Source organism: Pan paniscus, chromosome 4 (assembly GCF_029289425.2).
Source record: "Pan paniscus chromosome 4, NHGRI_mPanPan1-v2.0_pri, whole genome shotgun sequence".
NCBI lineage: Eukaryota > Metazoa > Chordata > Mammalia > Primates > Hominidae > Pan > Pan paniscus.
The window spans coordinates 75,550,984-75,578,515 of record NC_073253.2 but is presented as its reverse complement, the minus strand read 5'-3'; the positions used below and the strand labels follow the sequence as shown (position 1 = coordinate 75,578,515).

At 42.0% G+C, this 27,532-nt stretch overlaps 1 protein-coding gene across 18 annotated transcripts in view; it reads left to right on the top strand.

The window, feature by feature from the left end:
• The window catches only part of RAI14 (retinoic acid induced 14), a 176,902-nt gene that overhangs the window by 102,304 nt on the left and 47,066 nt on the right, over positions 1-27,532 (top strand). The window lies entirely within an intron of this gene.

Below are 27,532 nucleotides of genomic sequence, written 5' to 3'. Positions count from 1 at the left end.
TACTGTGTATTTATCTTAAACTACTTGTTTATTTATTTGATCTTCCTTAACATAGATCATTAAGTACATGAGTAGTATGATTTTGCTTTATGGTTTGCTGTATGTAGTACTCTTGCTTGCCATAATTAAAGCTGTGTATTTGATTAAGTATTTGTGTGTGTTTGTGCATGAGCATGTATTTGTTTTTATCCATTCTTACGTTGGCAGTGTTGTGGAGAGAGCACTGACTTTGGAGCCAGATAGACATCTCACAGGAACTCTATCACTTATGAGTTGTGTAATCTCTGAACCTCAGTTTCCTTACTATAAAATGGAGATGGTATTAGTTAACTGTTAGAGTAGTTATGAGTATAAAATGAAATAATAATGTAGGTTGGGTGCCCTCAGAAGCAGGCTCTGAGACAAGGATTTAAGTGCAAGTAGTTTTATATCTTTTCTTTTTTCTAACATGTCAAATGATGGTTATTGTGTAATTACTGTGAAACACAAAGTGGTAATATATATTACTTAGGGATGTATACACACATACAATGCAAGTAATTTCTATAGCCGGTGATCCCAGGAAGCATAAGAAAGGAAGAAACCTCTATTTTTAAGGTGTGTTATTGACAGGTTCCAACTTTGTCACTTTTTCTTGATGAGGATTCTGGGAATCTGTTTAGACCTAGAGCAGGGTTTGGCTATGTTACCGAGGCTAGACTTGAACTCCTGGGCCCAAGCAATCCTTCTGCCTCAGTCTCCCAAATAACTGGGACTACAGGCATGTGCCACCGTGCCTGGCTGTTGTCTGATTTTATAAATAAAGTTTTATTGAAACACAGCCATACCCATTCATTTAGGCATTGTTCGTGACTGCTCCCACACTACAAAGGCAGAGTTGAGTAGTTACAGCAGAGACTACATGGTTCACAAAGCCCAGAGTATTTATCTGGCCTTTTACAAAAAGCGTTTCCTTATCCCAGGTTTATAGTATGCCTCAGAGTTATTCCACCCAAGGGGTAAGAAACCTGGGGTATCTGTCCCTTATCTCCTCTCCCTCAAAGGTTGAGTGCCGACTGGGTACAGTGGCTCCCGCCTGTAATCCCAGCACTTTGGGAGGCCGAGGCGGGTGGAATCACTTGAGGTCAGGAGTTCAAGACCAGCCTGGCCAAAATAGTGAAGCCCTGTCTCTACTAAAAATAGAAAAATTAGCCAGGTATGGTGGCAGGCACCTATAATCTCAGCTACTTGGGAGGATGAGGCAGGAGAATTGCTTGAACCTAGGAGGCGTAGGTTGCAGTGAGCTGAGATTGCGCCACTGCACTCCAGCTTGGGTGACAGAGCAAGACTCTGTATCAAAGGGAAAAAAAAAAAAGGTTGAGTGCTACTCTAGGGGACACCAGGGTCATGGCCAGAAAAAGTCTAAGGGGTCCCCAACTCCCAGGTCACAGACCGGACTGGTACTGCTCACAGCAGGAGATGAGCAGTGGTTGTGCAAGCAAAGCTTCCTCTGTATTTACAGCCACTCCCCATTGCTCGCATTACTATCTGAGCTCCGCCTCCTGTCAGATCAGTGGCAACATTAGATTCTCATAGTAGCACAAACCCTACTGTGAACTGCACATGCGAGGGATCTAGGTTGTGAGCTCCTTATGAGAATCTAATGCCTGATGATCTGTCAGTGTCTCCCATCACCCCCAGTTGGGACCATCTAGTTCCAGAAAAACAAGCTCAGGGCTCCCACAGATTCTACACTACAGCGAGTTGTATAATTATTTCATTCTATATTACAATGTAATAATAATAGAAATAAAATACACAATAAATGTAATGTGCTTGAATCATCCCAAAACCATCCCCTGTACCTGGTCTGTGGAAAAATTGTCTTTCACAAAACTAGTCCCTGGTACCAAAAAGGTTGGGGACTGGTGGTCTAAGGGGATTTGGGAATGGCACCTTCAGCTGTAGGTGCTCTATATAAAGAGTGGCACAGCACCCAGCCCACAGTGAGCACTTGATAAAGCCAGTCACCTATCCTGCTCGTCCTAGATTAGTGGTTTGCAATCTTGGCAGCTTCTGCATTCGAATCATCTGGAGTGCTTTTTTGCTGTTGTTTTTTGAGATGGAGTCTCTGTCACCAGGCCGGAGTGCAGTAGCATGATCTTGGTTCACTGCAACCTCTGCCAGGCTGGAGTACAGTGGCGTGATCTTGGCTCACTGCAACCTCTGCCTCCTGGGTTCAAGCTATTCTCGTGCCTCAGCCTCCCGAGTAGCTGGGACTACAGGCATGCACCACCACACCCAGCTAATTTTCGTATTTTTAGTAGAGACGGGGTTTCACCATGTTGGCCAGGATGGTCTTGATCTCCTGACCTCGTGATCCGCCTGCCTCGGCCTCCGAAAGTGCTGGGATTACAAGCATGGAGTGCTTTTTAAAAATATTGATGCCATATTGATCAGAATCAACCCCAGATGCTCTGAATCACTTGCTCTGGGGAGAGGCCCAGGAATCTATATTTTTTGTTCTGAGGTGTTTGGTGGTAAATGTTGGGGCTTTTGGTCTCCCTTTTGAATCACTACTCGGCCTTCTTTGTCCCTGTTCTCGCTAGTCCAGGTTTGCACATGTTTGTGCAAGACAACCTCTTCATGTCATCCCAGAGAAAGGGGAGAGAAAGGTTTATGATAATTTTGTCCAAGATAGTACTTACTAAAGAGAAGACAGAAAATTTGTATGAGCAGCTTAGCTACAATTGTGATCACCTTAACAAATTTGAACCTTTTGATCATAAGATATTTATTACATGTGTTCTCTTTCTCTTTTTATTGTGGTAAAATGCGTATAACATGAAATTTACCATTTTAACCATTTTAAAGTATACAATGTAGAGGCATTAAGTATATTCACAATGTTGCACAACCATTGTCACTTTCTAGTTCTAGAACTTTCTAATCAACCCAAAGAAAACCCCGAACCCATTAGGGAGAAACTCCCCAACCTCCCCTCCCCTTCCTCTGGCAACCACGAATCTGGGTTCTGTCTCTGGATTTGCCTGCTCTGGATATTTTTTATAAATGTAATCATATAATATGTGGCCTCTTGTCTCTGTTCCTTTCATTTAGCATAATGTTTTCAAGGCTCACCCGAGTTGTAGCTTCTGTCAGTATTTCATTCTATTCTCTCTTCATGGTAGACATATACATAGCAGTTAGGTAAGAGTCACCACCTCCATTTTGCAGATAATAAAACTAAGGCCCACATAACACAGCTCTTCCTGAATTTACCTTTTTGTGTGCATGTGTGTGAGACAGGGTCTCACTCTGTCACCCAGGCTGGAATGCAGTGGTGCCGTCACAGCTCACTGTAGCCTCAACCTCACAGGGTCAAGCGATCCTCCTGCCTCAGCCTCTCAATTAGCTGGGACTACAGGTATGCACCACTGCACCCAGCTAATTTTGGTTTTGTTTTGTTTTGTTTTGTTTTTGTAATGAAGCACAGGTGAATTTTTTTTCTCTCTGTCTCTCTCTCACACACACAAATACATCCCTGTATATATGCAATGTATGTATATAAGACTTGTACACTTTTGTCAGCTTCCCAAAGTGTTGGGATTACAGGCATGAGCCACCATTCCCAGCCTTCTATTTTCTAGAGAGCTTTCGTGGTAATTTTGCGCTGGAATCTACAGTTGCCTGTCTGTCTAGAGGCTTGATTTTGGCCTTCAAGGTCTTTCCTCTGGCTCTGCCCCACTTACCTACATCCTGTCTCCCCGCTGTTTCTTCTGGAAGTGGAGCTGTCTGCTCCCGCCCTCCCCACAGGTCAGAACGTCCACCTGTGCACCCAGGTTCTATGTCCAATCCAAAATGCCACCCTCCCTGGTTCTCTTCCTCCTTTTTGACTTTTCTTCTCTTTGAAATACTAGAAATCTTGATTTAGAACCCATTATATTCGATTATTTTATTCTATTTATTTAGAGATGGGTCTTGCCATATTGCCCAGACTTGATTTGAACGCTTGGCCTCAAGTGATCCTCCTGCCTCAGCCTCCTGAGTAGCTGGGACTAAAAGGCATGCACTACCACACCCACCTTTATTCTATTATATCAAATGAACAGGAACGACAACAGAAATGTCTCCATTCTAAGAAAACCTTTGTTTTCTGAAAGACTTGAATCCCGTAGAGTACAGTAAAGCTCCCTAAGGACAGGGATGGTATAATCTTGTTGTGTTGGTCTTTCCCATTGTTCTAGGCCCAAAGGAGGCCTTCAGTTGGGATTTGTGTAAATAACTTTTCAGTGTGATTCTTGTGGAGAAAACATTCTTTTTTTGCTGATAATATCTTATGGGTAAATTGCTTAGGGGTGAATTAACTTGGATTCAGAGGGGAAAGAATTCTTCTGGTGAACATCACAACCTGACTTGACCCCCCAGCTTCCACGGCAATTTAAATAGAGAAGTACTCAACCTTTACCACCTAGAGAGCCAGGCAGTCTAGAAAGTCCCAACAATGTGGCAACAAAGGCAGCCATCTCCACAGACGTTCTCCAGAAGCCTCCATAACCCAAGGTCAATAACCAGATGGGTGGTTGGGTAATGCCTTAGACTTTTGAGTTTCTTTCTGGAGTATTTTCTTTCAGGGAAAGATGAGAATGCATGCCAGGAAATTTTCGTCCTTTAAGACTGATCAAAGAGGGGTTAAAAAAAAAAGTAAAAGCAATTGAATGACTGGAATTCATTTAGGAAAAGAATAAAGGAAGGGTGGTGTCTTGGGTAGGAAGGGAACAAAATAGAGCAGAGCCAAGAGTTATAGCTGCAGGCTGTGTTTATGGAGTCAGGCCTGGCGTGCCTCTGCCCAGCTGTTCTCTTTCCATGGTGGATGTGAGGAAGTGGGAGGAGGTCAATGTCCTCAAACCTCTTACCGTAGAAGAGTCTAATTGTTTCAAGATGGGTTCCCTACATTTGGATGTGCATTTAATTAAAGTTATGTGTGTTTGTCTTACGAACAACCAGACTAAATAAAATCACTGCCGGCACTGTAGTATTTGAACAAATACCACCTGGGCATGTGTGTGTAGATATAAGGAGTGTGTGCATATGTGTGTGTGTATGTGTCTGTATCATTTTATGTAGCCCACTTTTCAGAAACCTGATCTTTTTGGCTATGAAAGCAAGAATTTGTGAGAGTATTTTTAGATGACTCTGTGGAGCTTGACTATAAAGTGGGAGAGGCAGGCCTTGAATTTTAGAAATCACTATAATAAGGGCTTCTCTGGCTGATGGTTTGTTGCACATTCTCCCTTCCTGTTTTCTCAGTATAGGGATGTATTAGATATTTCACACCAGCAGTTCAATCTTGGAAATCGAGTTACACCACCTGATCAGCTCTCTCCAGTTCTTCTCACGTACAGCTGCCAAATTAATTTACCTAAAACCACTACATGTTATTTGTGCAATTGCAGCCTCCTACCTTCCCTGTGAAATCACCCTATGTCTTTTCTAAGACCTGTTGATATTTGTCAGAGTGATAAACTGAAGAATGTAATTGCTATATCCACTCTGCTTTGAGTCATATAGATTTTTGAAGTTGAGATAACCTCTTTTTATACTTTGCAAATATGCTTAAATATTGTGTTTCATTAATCTAGTTGGGAGGTACTCCCTGGGTCCAAAATGTTCCAGACTTTGTCATAAGTAAATACAAAAGGAGAAAATATGCTCCTGGCCTCAAGATGCATAACACCTAATCGGAAAGACAAGGCCAATGAAAATACTGGAGAATAATCAGATGCTAACCTGTAAAATACTGCATGTAAGGGGTTCAGGACAGAAGAGCTCATGAGACACTGGAGATGCTAAGACATGCTTCCTGCCTGAAGTGTGATATGAGGTCGGCCTTGTAGAATGGAACCAGTAGTGGATTATACTGTAACCAGGGTGGATACAGGCAAATGGGGTTCAGGTAACAGCATGAACAGAGGCCACCCTAAATTGATTGTTTTGGTTTGGTTTTTTGAGACGGAGTCTTGCTCAGGCTAGAGTACAGTGAAGTGGTCTCAGCTCACTGCAACCTCCTGCTTCCTGGGTTCAAACTGTTCTCCTGCCTCAGCCTCCCACATAGCTGGGATTACAGGTACCCACCACCACACCTGGCTAATTTTTTATTTTTAGTAGAGGTGGGGTTTCACCATGTTGCCCAGGCTGGTCTCGAGCTCCTGACCTCAAGTGATCTGCCCGCCTTGGCCTCCCAAAGTGCTGGGATTACAGGCGTGAGCCACTGCACCTGGCAATCACCCTAAATTAAAACAGGAACAATGACACCATGGCCATGCTTTGTGTCCCTTCTTTAAGAGCTCATCAGAGCAACTTGAGTTCAGGGCCCCACTCACTAGATCATTGGTTCTCAGCTCAGCTCCCATTAGAATCACCTGGGCAGCTTTGACAAATGCTGAATTCCACCTGCAGAGATTCTGGTTTCAGTGGTATGGCGGTACTCCTGGGGATGGGGTTTCAGAAAGCACTTTAGGTGATTTGAATGGTTTGTCCAAACAGAACCACTGAGCAGGATACGCTACAGTGAGACCCTGCATTTCCTAGCCCAGAGCGTTCCAACAGGTGCTACATCGTGATACGTTATAGGTAGGCTGAGGAAGGCCCAGGAAGCACAGGTGAATTTTTTTTTTCTCTCTCTCTGTCTCTCTCTCACACACACAAATACATCCCTGTATATATGCAATATATGTATATAAGACTTGTACACAAAATAGAGTTGCAATGAAAGGTACATTTTTGCTTAAAGTAAATTATATTAAAGTAACAATTCTCGAGTTTTTTTTTTTTAAAGGAAGCAGTGTTGTATGTTAAAGCTGAACTTAATTTATTGCAAAATTGTGCTTTAGAAGGAAGACTTATAACCAAGATTGTGGTGCAAAATTGATGAGAATAGATTTGGAAATTAGAACTACATTGGTTAAAATATTGGTGATATGGTTTGGCTTTGTGTCCCCACCCAAATCTCATCTTGAATTGTACTTCCATAATTCCCATGTGTTGTGGGAGGGACCTGGTGGGAGATAAGTTGAATCCTGGGGGCAGTTTCCCCCATACTGTTCTTGCGGTAGTGAATAAGTCTCACAAGATCTGATGATTTTAGTAGGGGTTTCTGCTTTTGCTTCTTCCTCATTTTTCTCTTGCCGTTGCTATGTAAGAAGTGCCTTTCACTTTCTGCCATGATTCTGAGGCCTCCCCAGCCATGTGGAACTGTAAGTCCAATTAAACCTCTTTTTCTTCCCAGTCTCAGATATGTCTTTATCAGCAGCGTGAAAATGGACTAACATAGTAAATTGGTACCAGTAGAGTGGGGCATTGCTGAAAAGATACATGAAAATGTGGAAGTGACTTTGGAACTGGGTAACAGGCAGAGGCTGGAACACTTTGGAGGACTCAGAAGAAGACAGGAAAATGTGGGAAGGTTTGGAACTTCCTAGAGACTTGTTGAATGGCTTTGCCCAGAATGCTGATAGCGATATGGACAATAAGGTCCAGGCTGAGGTGGTCTCAGATGGAGATGAGAAACTTGTTGGGAACTGGAGTAAAGGTGACTCTTGTTATGTTTTAGCAAAGAGACTGGTGGCATTTTGCCCCTGCCCTAGTGATTTGTGGAAATTTGAACTTGAGAAAGATGATTTAGGGTATCTGGCGGAATAAATTTCTAAGTAGCAAAGCATTTAAGAGGTAACTTGGGTACTGTAAAAGGCATTCAGTTTTATAAGGGAAGCAAAGCATAAAAGTTTGGAAAATTTGCAGCCTGACTATTAGATAGAAAAGAAAAATTCATTTTCTGTGGAGAAACTCAAGCCAGCTGCAGAAATTTATATAAGTAGCAAGGAGCCTAATGTTAATCCCCAAGACCATGGGGAAAATGTCTCCAAGCCATGCCAGAGACCTTCACGGCAGCCTCTCCCACCACAGGCCAGGAGGCCCAGGAGGAAAAAGTGGTTTCATGGGCTGGGCCCAGGGTCCCTGTGCTGTGTGCACCCTAAGGACTTGGTGCCCTGTGTCCCAGCTGCTCCAGCTGTGGCTGAAAGGGGCCAACATAGAACTTGGTCTGTGGCTTCAGAGGGTAGAAGCCCCAAGCCTTGGCAGCTTCCAGATGATGTTGAGCTTACAAGTATACAAAAGTCAAGAACTGGGTTTGGGAAGCTACACCTGGATTTCAGAAGATGTATGGAAACACCTGGATGCCCAGGCAGAAGTTTGCTGCAGGGGTGGGGTGCACATGGAGAACCTCTTCTAGGGCAGTCCAGAAGGAAATGTAGGGCTGGGATCCCCTCACAGAGTCCCTACTGGGGTACCAGCTAGTGGAGCTGTGAGAAGAGGGCCACAATCCTCCAGCCCCCAGAATGGTAGATTCACCAACAGCTTGCACCATGCACCTGGAAAAGCTGCAGACACTCAACACCAGCCCGTGAGAGCAGCTGGGAGGGAGGCTGTACACTGCAAAGCCACAGGGGCGGAGCTGCACAAGACCATGGGAGCCCACCTCTTGCATCAGTGTGACCTGGATGTGAGACCTGGAATCAAAGGAGATCATTTTGGAGCTTTAAAATTTGATTGCCCCGCTGGATTTCAGACTTGCATGCACCCTGTAACCACTTTGTTTTGGCCAATTTCTCCCATTTGGAATGGGTGTATTTGCCCAATACCTGTACCCCTGTTGTATCTAGGAAGTAATGAGCTTGCTTTTGATTTTACAGGCTCCTAGGTGGAAGGGACTTGCCTTGTCTCAGATGAGACTTTGGACTGTGGACTTTTGGGTTAATGCTGAAATGAGTTAAGACTTTGGGGGAACTGTTGGGAAGGCATGACTGATTTTGAAATTTGAGGATTGAAATCTCTCCACATGAGATTTGGAGGGACCAGGGGCAGAATGATATGATTTGGCTGTGTCCCTACCCAAATCTCATCTAAAATTGTACTCCCATAATTCCTACGTATTGTGGGGGTACCCAGTGGGAGATAATTTGAATCATGGGTGTGGCTTCTCCCATGCTGTTCTTGCAGTAGTGAGTAAGTCTCATGAGATCTGATGGTTTTAGTAGGGGTTTCCACTTTTGCATCTTCCTCATTTTTCTCTTGCCACCACCATGTAAGAAGTGCCTTTCACCTCCTGCCATGATTCTGAGGCCTCCCCAGCCATGTGGAACTGTAAGTCCAATTAAACCTCTTTTTCTTCCCAGTTTTGGGTATGTCTTTATCAGCAGCATAAAAACAGACTAATACAATTGCTAAGATCACAGCATTTTTCATTTTAGAGCTATTTTCAAAGTTGGATTAAGTATATTGAGAACAAAGGATTTTAGACACTTAAATGGGTAATTGTTGACCAGGGTCAAAGCTCTTTGGCTTTGCTTTTCCTCTCTCTGTTCCCTCCACTGGCTGGACCTGCCCCAAATGCAGAGGTCAGGAGAGCCTGGGAAACGTAGTTGGCTGTGATAGACAGCAGAGCAAGGGAGGGTGGAGATGGATCTCAGAACCCACAGCAGCGAGCGACCTGCACTCAGCCGCTATCACACTGGGGCTGCTGGAGCGGGAGATTCTCATGCTGAGCAGCAACCAGCCTGCTCAGAGGCTGGGGTACATGAGATCATTAGCGTGTGCCAGTTCTTTAGAAGCACTTCTGCTTTCCCTGCTCAGTTCCTGCCTTCCAAGATGCTGTCGCTGCCACCGCCACCACCACCACCACCCCCCACCCCATTCCACCGAGTCTGGCATATCATTCAAGGCCCAATTTACCATCTCTTTCCTGAAGCCATTTCTAAAATTTCCTGATTGAGCGCTCTCTTGCCATTGCCTCTCTGAGATCACCTAGGATTTGATGGGTTTTGGTTTCCTACGTACTTATCTGATTTCTGTTATCAAATTATCAGGGCGAGAGCCCAATCTTTCCTAATAAGAAAGGACTTGTTTCTTATTAATTATGTTAATACTGAATGCCCCAATACTGGGCTAGGTGCTCATGGAGAACCTCTGCTAGGGCAGTGCAGAAGGGAAATGTAGGGCTGGGACCCCCTCACAGAGTCCCTACTGGGGCACCACCTAATGGAGCTGTGAGAAGAGGGCCACCATCCTCCAGACCCCAGAATGGTAGATTCACCGACAGTTTGCACCGTTCACCTGGAAAAGCTGTAGACACTCAACACCAGCCCGTGAGAGCAGCTGGGAGGGAGGCTGAACACTGAAAAGCCACAGGGGTGGAGCTGCCCAAGACCATGGGAGCCCACCTCTTGCATCAGTGTGACCTGGATATGAGGGACTCTGTGAGGGGTCCCAGCCCTACATTTCCTTTCTGCACTGCCCTAGCAGAGGTTCTCCGTGAGCACCTAGCCCAGTGTTGGGGTATTCAGTATTAACATAATAAATAAGAAACGATTCCTTTCTCATTAGGAAAGATTGGGCTCTCGCCCTGATAATTTGATAACAGAAATCAGATAAGTACCTAGGTAACAAAAAACATGTGTCATTCATTCAGCCAGCAGTTTATTCATTCAACTTAGAGATCTTGTCAGTTTCCAGCAGGTGTTTCCCATCTGATGCTCTCAATCACCCTGAAGTAAATTTACGAAGAGGGAAGTGGGGATTAGAGAAGTTCTGGAATTAGTACAAATCGCATGTTCTACATACCGGAGTCTGGGGGTGTGTCGGTGAATACAACATAGAAATCATTTGCCCTAATGGAGATTTCATAATGCCCAAGTACCATTTCCAGACTATCCTTATGAAGCCAAACAATCCTGAAGAAAAAGAGCAAATGCTCTGGTTAAATGTCTTGGGCCCCGGGTGCAGTGATTCATGCCTGTAATCCCAGCACTTTGGGAGGCCGAGACGAGCAGATCGCTTGAGGTCAGAAGTTCAAGACCAGCCTGGCCAGCATGGTGAAATGCTGTCTGTACTAAAAATACAAAAATTAGCTGGGTGTGTAGATGCAGGCTTGTAATCCCAGCTGCTCGAGAGGCTGAGGCACACGAATCGCTTGAACCTGGGAGGTGGAGGTTGCAGCGAGCCGAGATGGTGCCACTGCACTCCAGCTTGGATGACAGAGTGAGACCCAGTCTCGAAAAAAAAGGATGAGGGGTGGTTCCTCAGTCCTTGGGTATGTGATCTTCCATCTCAGTGTCCTCTCCCTCCTGTCCTCAGAAGTAGTACTGCTGATTCTATTAATTAGCACATCATGGGCACTTAAAGGATAGTAATCCTGTTTTTTTTTATAGCATTCATTTTTTACATGCCAGTCATTTATTATACCTTTTGAGCAGGGAAAGGCAACAAATGTTTCCATCCCAAACTTTCTGCTACATCAGTTCCTAATAGAAGCAGTGATCAGCTATTGCAGCTGCTTTTGAAATCACTGAAAGCAGGGCAGCCCATCACTTTTCTGCTGAAAAGATTTGTCTCTGGGCCAATAGAGTTAATTCTACAGAGTAGAATTTAGTTTTTCAAGGCTTTTATAACTAAAGTTATAAGATAGTGCTGCCGTCCTTACCCTCAGTATAATCTGAAATGGGAATCCAGACCTTTTAATCCTATTGTTAGGATTGGCCTGCTGAAATATTCTGTGTGCGCTAAGCCTCATTTGAACTCAGTGACCTAGAATTTAGATATTGCAGCAAATGAGTGCCATAGAACACTTGGTAGGCTGGAATGGAATCCTAGACTTTTAGAGGAGAAAAGGCTTAGTAATTCTGTAGATCAGATGAGTACACTGAAGTAAGTGAATTTGAGTGGCTTTAAATTGTCCCATAGCTTGGGGTTGGCAGAGTTGAGACCAAAATCAAGGACTAATAACTTTTAGTTTGTATATATTTTTTAAGACAGACTCACTCGGTAGCCCAGGCTGGAGTGCAGTGGTGTGATCTCAGCCTCACTGTAACCTCTGCCTCCTGGATTCAAGCAATTCTCATGCCTCAGCCTCACGAGTAGCTGGGATTTCAGGCATGTGCCACCATACCTAGCTAATTTTTGTATTTTTTAGTAGAGATGTGGATTTCACCATGTTGGCCAGGCTGGTCTTAAACTCCTCACCTCAAGTGATCCACCTGCCTTGGCCTCCCCAAGTGCTAGGATTACAGGGATGAGCCACTGTGCCCAGCTCCAGTTTATACTTCTTTCTACTGTGCCAGTGGTCCTAAAAATCGAATGTGTATAAGAGTCATCTCCCGGGTAGGGGAGTTTGCAGGGCTTCTCCCCTGGTGTCAGGACAGGATCCCGACATTGTGCATGTCCAGCCCATTCCCCGGTGATACAGATGCTGCAGGCCCGGAAACCATACTTTGAGAACCACTGCACGACACTGTTGGGAAGCAAAATCGAGCTCATGTCATAAAGGACACAGCTTTCTCTCCTAAGAATGTAAATTACAACCTGAGAAAAATATCTGTTTATGCCAGTATATAGGTGTGCCTTGACGTGAGAAAACTCAAAAAGTTCAGGCTAAAAAAGCAAATTCAAAACTAAAGATTTACATGACCTAAAAATTAATTCTGTGTGCTAGGAAAATAAAGTCTCTGCCTTCATGGTACACACAGTCTAATAGGGCAGACAGACAATAAACAGATGCCTCTTTACTATAATGTCAAATACATTCAAGAAAATAAAGAGGACATTGGACTGTGCGAATAAACCTGGAGAAGGAAGCCCTCTCAGCAGATTCCTGAATGGAGCGAGGGATTCAGCTGCGTACTTTTCTGCAGGAATGGCTCTCCTGGTGGAAGGAACTGCAAGGCAAAGGCCCTGAGGTGGAAGGACACTTGATGTGCTCAGGAAACAGCAGAGAGCCCAGTGAATAGGGAGAGTCCTAGAAGGTAGGTCAAAAGGGAGCCAGGACACTGCGTGTAGAGCCTTGTATGCTACAGGAAGGAATTTACCTAATTTTAAAAATATGATCTAAAATTAAAAATATTTTAATCCTGTTTTTTAAAATATTATTTAATATCATTAGTTTTTTTCTCTCCAGAAAGACATCATATAAAAAGAGTACAATAAAAATATAAGCAGTTTGAGGTGGTCAGGATACAAGGCTTCTGTTGCAGAACTGAGATGCTGAGGCTCTCAAGGGATTGTGGGAAAGTTGTTATGTACCATGAAGTATTTGAGTCTCTTCCTGATCACAGTCACTCCTTTCTTGGAAATGAAGATTTTTTAAAAGGAAAGAAGGGAGTCGTGGGTGTATTAGGGAGAAAATACCCTTGGGGCAGGGCAGTGATCTTTGACACATTTCCTAACCTCTCTGAGCATCAGTGCTTCCATCTGTGAAATGAAGATGTTGGACCAGTTATTCTTCTGCAACGTCCTAACACTCTGGTATTCTGGGGTGTGGCTAATGCTGGTAGGGTCGTGTATGGTCATTTCTTTGTGTGAGCGTTGGTGGCTTGCTTCATTTGGGGAAGTGAATATTGGTTGCAGAGGCAATGGAAGGAACTGATCATGGTAACAGATGCCCTGGTGGTGAAGAAGGCAAGAAAGACTGGTTTGAGAGAAATTTTCAGTGAATGAATATGCCTGAGAAATTGAAGTCTTGTAAAAGTAGCCAGTGAGTTTGTATTTCCTCCCAATATCTATTTCAGCTGGTAATCAGAAACCAGAATAATTGTGTTTGTTATTATTCTGAAAGATAGAAGGAGCTTTCTGGGTTATAACTTAAGAGCTTTTGAATAGCAACAGTTCAAGCCTCCTTTGGCTTAAGAGCCTTGAGAATTATCCCAGCCTTGTCCCATGGTATTTATTTCGGGAAGGTTTGCACAACTTGTTGAGTGGTTTGGTAGGAAATGAAACCTCTCTTGCAGGCTCTGTTTGCTTCTGTGCTTGGATTATATCCCCATCTATTTGAGAGCCCTGGCAACCCTAATCTGTCCCACTGAGAACACTGTTTGCTTTTTTGCCAAATACTTCCAGATTTTAGTTTAAACTTTGATTTTTAAAGACTAGCACAACCAGTAGGTTATATTACGTAGGGTGTCACTGTTTTTTGTTTTTTGTTTTTTTGGGACAGGGTCTTGCTCTGTTGCCCACGTTGGAGTGCAGTGGCATGATCATAGCTCACTGCAGCCTCAACCTCTCAACCTCCTAGGCTTAAGTGATCTCCCTCCTCACCCTCTCAAGTAGGTGGGACTATAGGTACGTGGCACCTCACCTGGCTAATTTATTTTTGTACTTTTTGTAGAGATGGGGTTTCACCATGTTGCCCAGGCTTGTCTTGAACTCCTGAGCTCAGGTGATCCACTTGCCTCAGCCTCCCAAAGTGCTGGGATTACAGGCATGAGCCACTGCCCCCAGTTGTGTGCATAGTGATTTAACAAATGGTGCCGTTTCTCAGTAAAATGGTAAAGAACCAGCTCTAGATGCAGAATGCCTGGGTTAGAATCCAGAAATTACTTGTAATTTCTGGGACTTTGGGCAAATTATTAAGTTAGTGCAAAAGTGATTGTGGTTTTTGCCATACTTTTAATGGCAGAAACCACAGTTACTTTTGCACCAACCTAACAGCAAACTTCTCTGCCTCAGTTTTCCTCGTCTGTTAAATGGGAGTAATAAAGTTTACTCCAACCCCTCATAGGCTTGTTGTGAGGATGAAATGAGTTAAAACTTAAGATGTTCCTAGAGTGTAATGTTTCCATAGAGTACCTGCTATTATTATTGATGTTGTTGTTATTCAACTGCCTCAGATTGGTTTAGAAATGAGGGAACTGAAGTTAAGCACTGTAGCAACAAGGCAGCTGACCAGCCTTGTCACCTGGGCCTCCTGAGTCACCCTCCAGCCTCCTGGCATGCTCCCTATTGTGCCTCCGTTGGTCCCTCCATCATTCATTCAGGCTGCCACCCAGCTGCTATTCGAGGCTGCTAGGGACATCAGTGAGTTGACTTTCTCTTCAGGAAAAAGAAAATGAGAGCGAGAGAAAGAGAGTGCACTACAAAACTCTTATTAGCACTGAAACCTTGGAATCTTTCCAAGTGACAAGAGTAGGGACATTCCAAATATCAATAAGCAGCAAAGGGATCAAAGTCATTTTGTGTAAATCTTCAGGCTGCTTATTTGTGCCATTTTGCTACGTTGCTGCTGAAGGGCCCCAGCTGAGTTTTATAAGCAAAGCTAAACATTTCCTATTGTAATGAAATGTAAAACAGCAGATTCCTTTATTTGTGGAACATATCCATAAAATTGTTTTTATGGCTAAGTTTGTTTTCAAACGAACTTTGAAACAATGGGTGCCTTGGCAAAAAACGATGGTGTGACCCTCTTCAATAAATAGTGTGGGAAAATTGGATATCCATATGTAGAAGAATGAAATTGGACCCTCCTCTCTCCCTATATACAAATATCAACTCACAATGGATTCAAGACTTAAATGTAAGACCTGAAACTGTAAAACTACCAGAATAAAACATAGGGGAAACACTTCAAAACATTGGTCTAGGCAAAGATTTCATTGCTAAGACCTCAAAAGCGTAGACAGCTATAACAAAAATAGACAAATCGGATTACATTAAACTAAAAAGTTTTGGCACAGCAAAGGAAAGAACAAAGTGAAGAGACAACCTGTCGAATGGGAGAAAAATATTTGCAACCTATTCATCAAGGAACTAATATCCGGAATACACAAGGAACTCAAATAACTTGACCATCAAAAAATAAATAATCCCATTAAAAAGTGGGCTAAGGACATGAATAGATATTTCTCAAAAAAAGACATACAAATGGCCACAGCTATATGAAAAAAAATACTCAACATCACTAAGCATCAGGGAAATGCAAATCAAAACCACAATGAGATGTTATCCTACCCCAGTTAGAATGACTATTATTACAAAGGAAAAATAACAGATTCTGGAAGGATGCAGAGAAACGAAAACTCATACACTGTTGGTGGGAATGTAAATTGGTTAAACTACTGTGAAAAATAAAATGGAGCTTCCTCAAAAAATTAGAACTACTGTACATCCAGCACTTCCACAACTGGGTGTTTATCCAAAGGAACAGAAATGGTGAAGTCCTAGCTAAAGCAATCAGACAAGAGAAAGAAACAGCATCCAAATTGGAAAGGAAAAAGCCAAGTTATTCTTGTTTGCAGATGATATGATTTTATATTGGAAAAAAACCAAAGACTCCACCACAAAACTATTAGAACTGATAAACAGGCCTGGGTGCAGTGGCCCACATCTGTAATCCCAGCAGTTTGGGAGGCTGAGGTGGGCAGATCATTTAAGATCAGGAGTTTGAGACCAGCCTGGCCAACATGGTGAAATCCTGTGTCTACTTAAAAAAAAAAAATAATAGCCAGACATTGTGGCACCTCCCATAGCAGGCACTGTGCCTGTCATCCCAGCTACTTGGGAGGCTGAGGAAGGAGAATCTCTTGAACCCAAGAGGCAGAGGTTGCAGTGAGCCGAGATTGCACCATTGCCCTCTAGCCTTGGTGACAGAGTGAGACTCTGCACAAAAATAAACAAACAAACAAAAAAACTGATAAGCAAGTTCAGCAAAGTTGCAGGATACAAAATCAACATAAAAAATCAGTAGCATTTCTATATGCCAACAGCAAACCATCTGAAAAAAAGTGAATCAAGTAATTCTATTTACACTAGCCACAAATAAAATAAAATACCTAGAAATAAAGTTAACCGAAGAAATAAAAGATCTCTACAATGAAAACTATAAAACATTGATTAAAGAAATTGAAGAGGACACACACAAAAATGGAAACATTCTTTAACAATATTGATTCTTCCAACCATGAACATGGAAGAATGTCCATACTATCCAAGCAGTCTACAGATTCAATGCAATCCCTATCAAAATACCAATGACATTTTTCACAGAAATAGAAAAAAAAATCCTAAAGTTCATATGAACCCACAAAAGGCCCAGAACAGCAAAGCTATCCTGAGCAAAAAGAGCAAAACTGGAAAAATCCCATTACCTGACTTCAAATTATACTACAGAGCTATAGTAACTAGAACAGCATGGTACTGGCATGAAAACAGATACACAGACCAATAGAACGGAATAGAGAACCCAGAAACAAATCCATACATCTACAGTAAACTCATTTTTGACAAAGGTGCCAAGAACGTACATTGGGAAAAGGACACACTCTTCAGTAAATGGTGGTGGGAAAACTGGATCTCCATATACAGAAGAATGAAACTAGACCCCTATCTCTTGCCATATACAAAAACCAAAATGGATTAAAGATTTAAATCTAAGACCTCAAACTATGAAACTACTATAAGAAAACATCGAGGAAACTCTGTAGGACGTTGGGTTGGGCAAAGATTTCTTGAGTAATACCTGACAAGCACAAACAACCAAAACAAAAATGGACAAATGGGGATCATATCAAGATAAAAAGCTTCTGCACAGCAAAGGAAATGATCAGCAAAGAGATAACCCACAGAATGGGAGAAAATATTTGCAAGCTACCCATCTGACAAGGGATTAACAACCAGTATATAAGGAGCCCAAACAACTCTATAGGGAAAAAAATCCAATAATCTGATTTAAAAATGGGCAAAAGGTACAAGTGCAGTGGCTCATGCCTGTAATCCCAGCACTTTGGGAGGTCAAGGTGAGAGGATTGCTTTAGCCTACGAGTTCAAGACCAGCCTGGGCAACATGGGAGCCCTCATCTCTATTTAAAATGAATGAATGAATGGGCAAAAAGATCTGAACCGACATTTCCCAAAAGACATACAGATGGCAAACAGGTATACGAAAACATGCTGAACATCATTGATCATTAGAGAAATCCAGATCGAAACTACAATGAGCTAACTACTATGAGCTATTGTTGCACCCCAGTTAAAATGGCTGACATCCAAAAGACAGGCAATAACAAATGTTGGCAAGGATATGGGGAAAAGGGAACCCTCATACACTGTTGGTGAGAATGTAAATTAGTATAACCATTATGGAGAACAGTTTGGAGGTTCCTCAAAAAACTAAAAATAGAATTACCATATGATACAGCAATCCCACTGCTAGGTATATAATACCCAAAAGAATGGAAATTGCTATATTGAAAAGATATCTGCACTCTCATGTTTATTGTAGCATTATTCTCAGTAGCCATTATTTGGAAGCAACCTAAGTGTCCATCATCAGATGAATGGTTAAAGAAAATGTAGGACATATACACAATGGAGTACTGTTCAGCCATAAAAAAAGAATGAGATCCTGTCATTTGCAACAACATGGTTGGAACTGGAGGTCATTATGTTAACTGAACTAAGCCAGGCACAGAAAAACAAACTGCCTATTCTCACTTATTTGTGGGAGCTAGAAATTAAACTCATGGAGATAAGAGCAGAATGATGGTTACCACAGGATGGGAAGGGTAGTGGGTTGGGGGAAAGTGGGGAGGTTAATGGGTACAAAAATATAGTTAGATATGAATAGAATAAATAAGATCTCGTATTTGATAGCACCACAGAATGAATATAGTCAACAATAATTATTATACATTTTAAAATAACTGAAAGAGTATAATTGAGTTGTTGATAACACAAAGAAAGGATAAATGCTTGAAGTGGTGGATACCCCCATTTACCCTGATGTGATTATTCACATTGTATACCTATATTAAAATATCTCAGCTGGGCACAGTGACTCACACCTGTAATCCCAGCACTTTGGAAGGCTGAGGCAGATGGTTCACTGGAGCCCAGGAGTTCAAGGCCAGCCTGGGCAACATGGCAAAAACCTGTCTCTACAAAGAAATAGAAAAATTAGATGGGCATGGTAGTGTGTATCTGTAGTTGCAACTATTCGGGAGACTGAGATGGGAGAATCGCTTGAGCCAGGGAGATTGAGGCTGTGGTGAGCCAAGATCGCACCACTGCACTCCAGCCTGGGTGACAGAGTGAGACCCTTTATTAAAAAAACCCACCAAAACTCATGTGCCCCATAAATATATATACCTACTATCTTCCCATAAAAATTAAAAACAAGGAAAAGAGCTGGGTGCAGTGGCTCATGCCTGTAATCCCAGCACTTTGGGAAGCCGAGGTGGGAGGATCACTTGAGGTCAGAAGTTCGAGACCAGCCTGGCCAACATGGTGAAACCCCATCTCTACTAAAAAAATACAAAAATTAGCCAGGCATAGTGGCACGCACCCGTAATACCAGCAGGAGGCTGAGGCAAGAGAATCGCTTGAACCCAGGAGGCAGAAGTTGCCATGAGCCAAGATTGCACCATTGCACTCCAGCCTGGGCAACAGAATGATACACTATCTCAAGAGACAACAACAACAACAAGAAGGAATTCAGTATATCAAAAGGATATCTGCACTTGCATTATTTACAATCCACAATAGCAAAGATATGCAGTCAACCCAAGTGTCAATCAATGGACCAATAAATAGATAAAGAAAATGTGGTACCATATACACAATGGAATACTATTTGGCCATAAAAAGAATGAAATCCTGTCATTTGCAGCAACATAGATGGAACTGTGGGTTATTATGTTAAGTGAAATAAGACAGGCACAGAAAGACAGATGCCACATGTTCTCACTAACATGTGGGAACCAAAAAAACAAACAAAAACAACAAAAACCTGATCTCAGCTGAGCGTGGTGGCTCACACCTGTAATCCCAACACTTTGGGAGACTGAGGCAGGTGGATCTTCTGAGGTCTGGAGTTTGAGACCAGCCTGACCAACATGGTGAAACTCTGTCTCTACTTAAAATACAAAATTAGCTGGGCTTGGTGGTTCATACCTGTAATCCCAGCTACTCAGGAGGCTGAGGCAAGAGAATCGCTTGAACCCGGGAGGCAGAGATGGCAGTGAGCCGAGATCGTGCCATTGCACTCCAGCCTGGGCAACAGAGCGAGACTCCATCTCAAAAAAACAAAACAAAACAAAAAAACCTGATCTCATGAAGACAGAGAATAGAATGATAGATATTAGAGCATGGGACAGGTGTGTGGTGTGGGTGGGGGGGGGGTGTGGATAAAGAGAGTAGAAACATATAGTTAGATCTACAAATGAATAAACCCCGCTATTAGATAGACTAGGGTGACTATAGTTAGCAACAATGTCTTGTCTATTGTAAAGTATGTAGAAGAGAGGACTTTAAATGTTACCCATACATGGAAATGATAAATATTCAAGGTGATGGATATCCCAAATGCTCTGACCTGAATTACAATCTATGCATGTAACAAATATTCACATGTACTCCATAATAAGTAAAATATTTTGTGTCATAAAAAAATTTTAAACGTATTTTTAGAAGGAAAAAATGATGGTGTGAAGTTTTTAACTTATTCTATGTTTAGTGTAGTGCTACTCAAACTTGGATGTGTACATGGAACCAGCTGGGGATCTTGTAAAGGCAGCTTTTGATTCAGTAGATTTGGAGCGGTGCCTGAGAGTCTGCATTTCTAACATGCTTCTGTTCTCCAGGCCACTCTTTGAGTTAGCCAAGACTTAGGCTGTCAAAGTGTTATTTCAGCTACATCAGAATCTGGATAGTACCCTGGCCGGGCATGGTGGCTCACGCCTGTAATCCCAGCACTTTGGGAGGCTGAAATGGGAGGATTGCTAGAGTCCAGGAATTGGAGAATCTGGTTAGTACCTGCTATCCCAGGTAGTGACCAGCATCCCTGTCACTGGGCTTGAGTTAGGAAGTAGATAAAAGGTTTTTATACTCTTCGCATCTCCACAGCTCCACTGCATTCTTGACCTATCTAAATGAAGATGTAGGCGGGTTTGGTGGCTCACACCTGTAACCCCAGTTTGGGAGAATCGCTTGAGGCCAGGAATTTGAGACCAGGCTGGGCAACAGAGTGAGACCCCATTTCTGTGAATTTTTTTTTTAAAGAAAGGAAAAAAAAAACTATCTTAATGGTATAAATATATTGGCATATAGACTTTTCAATGACATTTTGTGTCTTTGAAAGGAAAGCCCACACTTTTTAATCCCTAACTCATTTTATGAGGCCAGCATCATCCTGATACCAAAGCCTGGCAGAGACACAACAAAAAAAGAGAATTTTAGACCAATATCCCTGATGAATATCGATGCAAAAATCCTCAATAAAATACTGGCAAACCGAATCCAGCAGCACATCAAAAAGCTTATCCACCAAGATCAAGTGGGCTTCATCCCTGGGATGCAAGGCTGGTTCAACATACACAAATCAATAAACGTAATCCATCACATAAACAGAACCAAGGACAAAAACCACATGATTATCTCAATAGATGCAGAAAAGGCCTTTGAAAAAATCAACAGCCCTTCATGCTAAAAACTCTCAATAAATTAGGTATTGATGGGATGTATCTCAAAATAATAAGAGCTATTTATGACAAACCCACAGCCAATATCATACTGAATGGGCAAAAACTGGAAGCATTCCCTTTGAAAACTGGCACAAGACAGGGATGCCCTCTCTCACCACTCCTATTCAACACAGTGTTGGAAGTTCTGGCCAGGGCAATCAGGCAGGAGAAAGAAATAAAAGGTATTCAATTAAGAAAAGAGGAAGTCAAACTGTCCCTGTTTGCAGATGACATGATTGTATATCTAGAAAACCCCATCGTCTCAGCCCAAAATCTCCTTAAGCTGATAAGCAACTTTAGCAAAGTCTCAGGATACAAAATCAATGTGCAAAAATCACAAGCATTCTTATACACCAATAACAGACAGAGAGCCAAATCATGAGTGAACTCCCATTCACAATTGCTTCAAAGAGAATAAAATACCTAGGAATCCAACTTACAAGGGATGTGAAGGACCTCTTCAAGGAGAATTACAAACCACTGCTCAATGAAATAAAAGAGGACACAAACAAATGGAAGAACATTCCATGCTGATGGATAGGAAGAATCAATATCATGAAAATGGCCATACTGCCCAAGGTAATTTATAGAGTCATTGCCATCCCCATCAAGCTACCAATGACTTTCTTCACAGAATTGGAAAAAAACTACTTTAAAGTTCATAAGGAACCAAAAAAGAGCCTGCATTGCCAAGTCAATCCTAAGCCAAAAGAACAAAGCTGGAGGCATCACGCTACCTGACTTCAAACTATACTACAAGACTACCATAACCAAAACAGCACGGTACTGGTACCAAAACAAGAGATATAATACCAATGGAACAGAACAGAGCCCTCAGAAATAATACTACACATCTACAACCATCTGATCTTTGACAAACCTGAGAAAAACAAGAAATGGGGAAAGGATTCCCTATTTAATAAATGGTGCTGGGAAAACTGGCTAGCCATATGTAGAAAGCTGAAACTGGATCCCGTCCTTACACCCTATACAAAAATTAATTCAAGATGGATTAAAGACTTAAATGTTAGACCTAAAACCATAAAAACCCTAAAAGAAAACCTAGGCAATACCATTCAGGACATAGGCATGGGCAAGGACTTCATGACTAAAACACCAAAAGCAATGGCAACAAAAGCCAAAATTGACAAATGGGATTAATTAAACTAAAGAGCTTCTGCACAGCAAAAGAAACTACCATCAGAGTGAACAGGCAACCTACAGAATGGGAAAAAATGTTTGCAGTCTACTCATCTGACAAAGGGCTAATATCCAGAATCTACAAAGAACTCAAACAAATTTACAAGAAAAAAACAACCAGCCCCATCAAAAAGTGGGCAAAGGACATGAACAGACAGTTCTCAAAAGAAGACATTTATGCAGCCAACAGACACATGAAAAAATGCTCATCATCACTGGCTATCAGAGAAATGCAAATCAAAACCATAATGAGATACCATCTCACACCAATTAGAATGGCAGTCATTAAAAAGTCAGGAAACAGGTGCTGGAGAGGATGTGGAGAAACAGGAACACTTTTACACTGTTGGTGGGACTGTAAACTAGTTCAACTGTTGTGGAAGTCAGTGTGGCGATTCCTCCGGGATCTAGAACTAGAAATACCATTTGACCCAGCCATCCCATTACTGGGTATATACCCAAAGGAATATAAATCATGCTGCTATAAAGTCACATGCACACGTATGTTTATTGCGGCACTATTCACAATAGCAAAGACTTGGAACCAACCCAAATGTCCATCAATGATAGACTGGATTAAGAAAATGTGGCACATATACACCATGGAATACTATGCAGTCATAAAAAAGGATGAGTTCATGTCCTTTGTAGGGACATGGATGAAGCTGGAAACCATCATTCTCAGCAAACTATCGCGAGGACAAAAAAACCAAGCACCGCATGTTCTCACTTATAGGTGGGAATCGAGCAATGAGAACACTTGGACACAGGAAGGGGAACATCACACACCGGGGTCTGTCATGGGGTGGGGAGAGGGGGGAAGGATAGCATTAGGAGATATACCTAATGTAAATGACGAGTTAATGGATGCAGCACACCAACATGGCACATGTATACATATGTAACAAACCTTGTGCACATGTACCCTAGAACTTAAAGTATAATTTAAAAAAAAATACAAAAAGTAAAAGCTTATGTAGAGACAAAGCTGAAGGATGTTTCTAATTTGTTTTGCATTCACTCTGTTATATTCCTTTAAGTGCAGATTTCAGCTGATAATTAACCAAAAGAACTACCTCAGAGGGCTCACTGAGAAAGATCTAAACGTTTTACATCTGGACATTTAGGTTGTAATTCAAATTCTCATCTCTTAAATTTTCCAGAAGATAATAAGTCTTGGCTAGGATGTGGAGAAATTGGAGCTCTCATGAATTGCTGATAGAGATGTTAAATGGTGCAGCAGCTTTAGAAAACAGGTTAGCAGTTCCTCAGAAAGTTCAACATAGTTGCCATATGACTGAGCAATTCCACTCCTCGGTATGTACCCATTAGTATTGAAAAATGTGTCTACACTTGCTGAGACCAGCTTGATCGTAGAGACCCTAACCCAGCAGCACTAGAGGAATTAAAGACACACACACAGAAATACAGAGTGTGGAGTGGGAAATCAGGGGTCTCACAGCCTTCAGAGCTGAGAGCTTCAAACAGAGATTTACCCACATATTTATTGACAGCAAGCCAGTCATGAGATTTACTAAAAGTATTCCTTATGGGAAATATAGGGATGGGCAGAAATAAAGGGATGGGTCTGGGTAGTTATCTGCAGCAGGAATATGTCCTTAAGCCACAGATCATTCATGCTATTGTTTGTAGTTCAGGAATGCCTTTAAGCGGTTTTCCACCCTGGGTGGGCCAGGTGTTCCTTGCCCTCATTCCGGTAAACCCACAACCTTCAGCGTGGGTGTCATGGCCATCACAAACATGTCACAGTGCTGCAGAGATTTTGTTTATGGCTAGTTTTGGGGCCAGTTTATGGCCAGATTTGGGGGCCTGTTCCCAACATGTCCCTCTTCTCTTTTTTTCTTTTTTTTCAAAGCGATAAAAGCAAAGGCGGCATTATCACGGTGAGCTACTTCTCCCAGGAGTCAGGTTCTGCATCTGCAGACTATACAGAGACAACACAGATTAAAAGCACAGTCATCATTGAAATCACAGAGCTTTTAAGTGTTTTTATCCATTTTAATGGGTTACTGGCTCCTAATGTGTCTGCAGCTCCTTCAAGCACTCCAGTTCCTGGCATTAAGTTCAGGTGTGCCTGGGATGCTTTAAATATTTGTTCTTTTAGTTTTGCAATATCCAAAGACAAATTTGTAGAGTGTCCTTCTAGATGCTTTTTTATTCTTTCCCAAAATTTGATCTTATTAACAGCTATTAATAGTGTCTACAAATCCTTATGTTTAGCTCCTACAGTGGGCCATATCATTTGAGGTTGAGGTGCCACTATACCGCCATGTTTCCAGATAATAGGAACTTTTGCCATATTCCTTATCATTTCTACCATCTGACCATTTTGTTCAGACCAACTGAACATAATGTGGCCATGACACACAGACTGAGAGGTGCAATTCAAGCTAAACATCTCCTTAGGGGACTAATCAATGATGATTCCACAGGAATCGTTGCGCAGCACCTCTGCCTGTTCTGCAATGCAATCTTCCCAAACAGGTACGTTCATTATTTCTGGCCAGGTCCAATTCTGTTTACAAATAGGTTTTTGAGGGCAATATGCCTCAATTATAGGAGCAGATTTATAATGGTAAATACTGAGATCAGAAAGCATGTGTAACTGTGTCATAGATCCATTATATCCAGGCATTATTGCCAGCCAAGATTGATAAATATGCCCAATAAGTATAATTGTTCTCTGTGTCAGCCCTTGCTAAAGGAATACTCAAGGCAATGGTGATCACCGCTATCACAGCTACCATTAAATTACTCATTGTGACTGGTTGTCCTACTTTCCTCCGGTTTTCTTCTGCCATTTGTGACAGCTTCTTGATCTGTCCCCAAGTAGGTGGCTGTGTTCAATGGGTGTTGCTCATGACAGTTGGGGTCCTCCTCAGCATCAGTCTTGACATGGCTGCAACCGGGGGGTCCTCGGGATCCTCCTGGTATCTCTTCCTCGGCATCTGGCTCATGATAAGGTTTCAGGTGTCTTGATGATATCCAAATTGGCTGCTGGTTCTGGCCTGGAGAAACACAAGCATAACCTCTACCCCAAGTTATTATTTTACCTATTTCCCAAATTTTTGTTATTGGATTTCTCCCACCAAACCAGTTGTTCTGCTTTTGTCTTTGCAGCTGGTTTCTGTAGATGCTGTTCAGCTGCTGACAGCATCTGGCCTTTAGGCAGGCTCAAAAAATTTAAAGTCAATAATACGAGATTCAGTTGCATATGTGGTGTTCCGTACTCCCTGTTTTCCCCCCTTAGCTCTTGCAACTGCTGTTTCAGGGAGAGATTCATTCTTTCCACTATGGCTTGTCCTTGAGAATTATATGGGATACCAGTAATGTGATTAATATTCCATATAGAGAAAAATGTAGCTAGAGCTTGGCTAGTATAGCCTGGGGCATTATCTGTTTTAATAGAAGCTGGAATGCCCATCACCGCAAAACACTGCAAAAGGTGACGTTTAACACAGGCAGAAGACTCTCCTGATTGGCATGTAGCCCAGACAAAGTGAGAAAAGGTATCCACACATACATGTACATAAGCTAGTCTCCCAAATCAGGGAACATGTGTGACATCCATTTGCCAAAGAGAATTAGGTTCCAATCCTCGAGGATTAACTCCTCCTGGAAAAGATGAGGAATGCACCATTTGGCAAGTTGGGCGTCGCTGGATAGTAGCTTTAGCTTCTTTCATCATTTTCAATTAATTGTGTGTAATGAACCACATATGAAGAATCAGAAATCACATTAATGGGCATATTAAAAGCAGTCAATACCTCAATTACAGCTACAAGCTCTGCTTTTTGAGCTGAAGTATAGGGTGTCTGGAAAACTTTATCTTTGAGCCAGAATAAAAAGCTTTACCATTACTAGACCCATCTGTAAAGACATTTTCAGCACCTTCAATTGGTTTAAATTTAGTTATTCTAGGGAGGATCCAATTAGTTAATTTCAAAAATTGAAACAATTTTGTTTAGGAAAATGATTATTGAGAATACCCACAAAGTCAGCTAAATGGGTTTGCCGAGTAAGACTATTTATAAAAGCTTGCTGTATTTGTGCCTTTGTGAGAGGGACAGTAATTTTTCCAGGATCATATCCATGTAATTTAACAATCTGAGTTCTCCCATTTCCTATCATAGTAGTGATTTGATCCAAATAAGGAGTTAGAGTCCATGAATTAGTATGTGGAAGAAAAAACCATTCTACTAAGTCCTGCTCATGGACAATAACACCAGTAGGTGAATGCTGAGTTGGAAAAATTAGCAAATCTAGAGCCTTCTCTGGATCTATTCTATTTATTTGAGCTTTATAGACTTGCTTTTCGATTAGCTGCAGCTCTGGCTCAGCTTCTTTTGTTAATTGCCAAGGGCTAGTGAGACTAGGATCTCCTCTAAGAATAGAAAATAGATTACTCATGGCATAGGTAGGAATGCTTAGAGCAGGTCGTATCCAATTAATGTGCCCTAGTAATTTTTGAAAGTCATTTAATGTTTTCAATTGATCCCTACCTATGGCTACTTTCTGTGGCACAATTGTAGTGTCATTTACTAAAGTCCCCATAGGTTGTGTAACTGAATTAATGACTCATAAATCAGTTAACATTCTCCATTTACCTGATTGTTTCTTAATAACAAAGACTGGAGAATTTCAGGGGGAAAATGTTGGAGCTATGTGTCCTTTTCCTAATTGTTCATTAACGAAGTCCTCTAAAGCCTCCAGTTTCTCTTTACTTAGCGGCCACTGTTCTATCAAAATTGGCTTATCTGTTAACCATTTTAAAGGTATAGGTTCTGGGGCTTAACAATGGCCACCATCAAAAATGATATCCTAAACCTTGGCGGGAACTTTGTCTTTCTGCTTGAAGTGGTTCCTTCAAACCTTGCAAATTTTTTCCTAGTCCCATACCAGGGACATACCCCATTTCATGCATCATATGTTGACTTTGAGGGCTGTATAATTGTTCTGGAATCAGAACTTGTACTCCCCATTGTTGTAATAAA